At 43.4% G+C, this 4,655-nt stretch overlaps 1 long non-coding RNA gene across 1 annotated transcript; it reads right to left on the bottom strand.

The window, feature by feature from the left end:
- Positions 1-649: 649 nt before the first annotated feature.
- Positions 650-2,553, bottom strand: LOC111272700 (uncharacterized). The gene is made up of 2 exons (XR_002687670.2): positions 1,236-2,553; positions 650-1,121 (listed from the first exon to the last, which is right to left on the bottom strand). It is a non-coding gene; the product is annotated as an uncharacterized LOC111272700 (long non-coding RNA).
- Positions 2,554-4,655: the final 2,102 nt, after the last annotated feature.

Genomic DNA, 4,655 nt, shown 5'->3' with positions numbered 1-4,655 from the left:
CGAAATTTTGCTATTCTTTTTCCTGGTTACATTAGTCATCGGATAATGCTAACGCTTTGTTGTTGTTAACTCCAAATACTAATTTAGGAAAAGTCAAAATTGACCACTTTCCTTTAGTTAGAGTTTTCCTGTAGGTGGCTGGCTTCCAATACGGTACCCTCGTCTCGAAACCAGACTACCTCACAAAAACGTCACTACTATATAATCTGGCATAATTAAATGTAAACAATGAAACACCTGTATATGCAGAATAAATTGTTAGAAATGCTAAGTGTGGCTAAAACTAGTGCTATCGGATACATTGCTGCTGTAAGCAAGTCTTAAATTTTTGTAAAAAAAAAAAAAAAAAAAAAAATGCATATAAGGTAACTAAGGTAAGGTAATAATAAAAGGTTTAAGCATTCAGTCCAGATGTAATATTTTCTCACAAAGAGTAATCTATTATGAAACTGTACACGTAGAGTAATATGCATTGGCATTAGACGAATTGTTACTGGATTGAGAACTTCAACTTATAAAAGTTTATACATGTCTGTCCTGTTTAGTAACTCGAGCTGTCTACTGTCGCACAAAACGAATATTCATCCATGGAAAACTTGTAGAGAATATGGCATGCGATTGAATTACAATTGGAAGATTTCACAAGAAATCGTTTCTATACATTTTTATTGAAGGGCCCGTACACGTTTTTAGCTGAGCTTCAAATCTTCCCGTCCCCTCGCAATAGACTTTCGGTATGTGAGTAGCTTCAGGCTAATTTAAATATATTATGAGAATTAACTGTAGTCAATTTCAAAATTAATTTAACAATTTCATGCATTTGACAAATTCCTATCGTCAGCAAATGATGACCTTATATCAAGGGACAGAAATAATAATAATAATAACAGCGCCCATTAGGGTCCTGACTATTATCGCCTTGTGAGTTAGCAAATCGTTAACATTTTGGCTTTATATACATGTTCACACATATTAGACGTCTTGATCTTTCAATATTCCCGTGTTCGGCAACTTTCGTAGCGTTTGAAGGCACTGCGTTGTAACCGTCCTATTAATTGCGTATGTCCTGTTTACGTTCTGTAAAATCCGCTCGGTGTTTTATGCTACGCATTGGATTGACACTGAAATGAAGAATTCAGTCGTACATTTTTTTTTTACAGTTGTACGCTATTTTCTTCTCGCTGTAGCCTAGGAGATGGTCAGACAACACATTTCTTATACCTGCGATTACGCACCTGAACGCTGGTAGCGACAATGTAACGATCGTGTTGTAACGACTCCGTATCCCGAATCTGCTTGAGTATTAGCCAAGGCACATGTTGCCAGTGATCCACTAACCCATGCGCCATGATGCATACGGCAGACAATCACGAGACAGCAAACGGGTGATCGATGACACTTGCCCCCTTTGAGGAATTACTAGACCCTCTAGACGTAGGACTACACCGACCCGCAACAATTATTCGAATCCTAATTAAACTGTGCTATGCACAATACCGAAACAATCCCTTTTACAAGCCTACCGATTCGGTATTCGAAACGTCATCTATCTTGCTCTGAGGCGTCACTTCGAAAACAGCAATCAGCCGCTAGCAGTCGACGTGTATGAAGTAACATTGTATATCGTACAAAATATATTTTATATCACTATGCCACAACACTTAATTACATGAATCCAACATCAATTATGATAATCAACGACAACGACTGCTGGCATCGTTATAACAAGTGTCAAATAAAGATCAATATGGGTCCTCTATTGAATAGTTGCGTGATTTGCCTAATTGTTTACTATTTCCGTATTTAGAATGTTACAACTATTATTTGTAATAGTTCCCTTTCTTGGACAGTGACTTAAACAGCAACTCAGCAATTAGAATACCCGGACAATTTTGATGTCGCCCGTTATCAACATGAACGTTCAACGCCCATCGGGACTAATCAGCGTTGTGTCAATACGATCCAGTCACCAAAAGAGGCAACGGGCACCATCAATATCTCTATCAATGTCACGTCACCGGGAGCTGCAGTAACACTATTGCCGGCCTCTCATCGATACGCGTACGTTTCACGAGCAAATACTCGCTTTGTCAGTGCTTTGAGAACAGGTCTAGGATCCCTTCTCCTTACCCCAGACTTAGTAGTGTCTTTTTGTGCCCACCGGCGTTGGGCCACGTCGCTGGATCTCTGCCTCAGAAAAACGTACCTAGCGAGAGTGCTACAGATTTCTTCAGCATTTCACAAAGCCGCGTCATCAGTGATACTCTTTGAGACTCAATAAACTCTACAAGTGGACTTTGGCGATCTTTATGAGTCTCTCATAGTACCTGCCCCACCACAAGCTCCGCTTGACATTAGACATAGTCTTCAATTCTGTCGTTCCTCGGTGCTTTCTACAATTAAGGCAAGTATTATGAACCTTTTTAAATTTTAGCGTATTTTCCAACGCAAGCTTTTGCGGGTATGTCGTACAACGCGGTAAATCACTGAATGGCCTTCGAGCACGCCCCGGCAGCCACGTTCTCGACCGCTTTCAGGTATGCGGTTTGCTCGACAGCGCAGGTAAGCAGTGCCATCCCTACGTTCGTCGTACCGCTTCTTGTCTGCATCCCTAATGGATTCAGATAATGTAAACCAATCTTCTTAAAAAGCAGGAACGGCACTTTGAGCTAATCAGCAGGCAGTGATGCTCCTTGGACGCTGGCCGTTTGAGTCGCGTCGCGTCGACATTTACCACACTTGTGGTGCACAGGTTTAACTAACGCATTAACAAACTAGTACCGACCGCGAAGCTTGTTTAACACATCGACGCACCCTACCGCGAGGAACATCTAAGGTAAGTAAACGCGTGAATGGTTCATTTTTCAACAGTATCGGATTCCAGATTTCGAACGGTTCATGTGCCATCTGCAGCTCACGGAAACGAAGATATTAAACGCTCATAAACTCGAACATCTTGACCTGCCGCCACATCTGAATCACGCCGCCGTATCGTCCGGACAACGGACTTGCGCCTCTATGACCGATTGCCGTTTCGCGCTAATAAGTTTCGGTGCTGTCAAACACGATACCGTTCTCAGAACCGCGCGACTGCGTGAAGCACACAAGCCGCCACCCGAACCGCACACTGTAATGACAAAAATTGATGATTGAACCGCTAATGAAAGTGACTATGATCTGCGCTTCCCTGGGCAGGGCCATATTAATAGCCAAATTCTCTCTGAATATTGTATAGCCCTCAGTAAGGCCGCTGAGGAATGGAGGATCGCTCCACAAAAGCCTAGTAGTCTCTTTAAGCCTTGCTATTGAGACAAGGCGTAACGACTGATCTACTGGACTGATACTGTCAGGGCAGTGCAACGACTGCGCCGGTTCCGAATGCTCTAATCTCATTGCACGTCGGTTCTTGATAATTATGCCTTTCTCTTCGGTTGCGCCGAATAAATCCAGCGAGAGTCCACCTGTGCATCTGGATAGTGATAGGACCAACTCAACGTTAAACAGCCATATTGTCAATATGGCTGTCATTAGCTCCTATTTTAAAAATGATAAGCGTGTCCAGCTGCTTGATAGGCACCGTTTTCGCCTTTGATGCAACTATTGAAATATTGTAATTGCAGAATAAATTAACCATAAGAGCAGCATACGCGCTATCGCTGCATTTAAGCACCCACGCAGCGTCAACTTCATTCTTAATAGCCTTATCTTCAAATAGCATGGTATTTAGTATCCAGCAAGCTGTTCTAGGTCAGCGCGCCACGGGAGCCATTTCCAGGGGAGCTCTGTGAGCCACGGCGTATCCAGCCCCATTCTGTACGCTAAGCCATTTGAAATACTTGCTTCAATCCTATTACAAAAGATATCAAAAAACATTGCGAATCGTACAACCTCGCGCAAGCTCAGATGGGCGCGTGCAATGTCGATTGGTGACGAATACTATAGCATTTTTATCCAGGCTCCATGAGATTTGGAGAACCTCAGTCACCCTCAACCACGCTTGCTTCGGCCATCGGCGTGACCCGTGTCAGCTCGTGGAGCTCGGGCCGATTGCTCTGGGGCCTCTCTGTAGGTATGTCAGCACCATGCAAGGTCTGAGTCATCTCACACCATGACGTACCAGTAGCAGCGGGTGTATCTTTCCAGTCAAAACGTCTTCGGTACGTAACTTGCTGCTACCTTTACGTAAACTCGATTTTCAAAACTTGACCTGTGAATCACTGTAATCGTATCTTCACCCCGAAGGTGGTTGGCGTCACCGAAAACACGGCCTCGCCCGTGAAGGTAGCTTTATCCGCAAACCACAGGAAATTCAGGCAGTTTCTATGGTACATTTACCATAACATAGGCTTTAATGATATCGCCTGCCTATACGACATTATATTCGCGAACATTGATGAGCATATGCAGTGGACATGGCAACAAATCTAACGTATTGGCTATGCGATCGTTCAAGGACAACTTGTCTGAAGCTGCTAGGAATGCACTTAACACTGGCTGGAAACGGTAAGACTCTTTCCTTGGCTTATGCGTGGGTGCTTTTCCTTCGTGTATTCGCTAGGCGAAACCTTAAGTGAGAAACACTCCGATCTTTTTCACGTAGCCACAGTTCGAATCCGCATCGAAGCCCTGAGTTATCCTTTTATAAGCTCCACGTT

The sequence above is a fragment of the Varroa jacobsoni genome, unplaced genomic scaffold (genome assembly GCF_002532875.2).
Source record: "Varroa jacobsoni isolate VJ856 unplaced genomic scaffold, vjacob_1.0 scaffold_188, whole genome shotgun sequence".
Taxonomy (NCBI): domain Eukaryota; kingdom Metazoa; phylum Arthropoda; class Arachnida; order Mesostigmata; family Varroidae; genus Varroa; species Varroa jacobsoni.
Note: the sequence above shows the minus strand (reverse complement) of the source record. Positions and strands in the feature narration are given on the sequence as shown.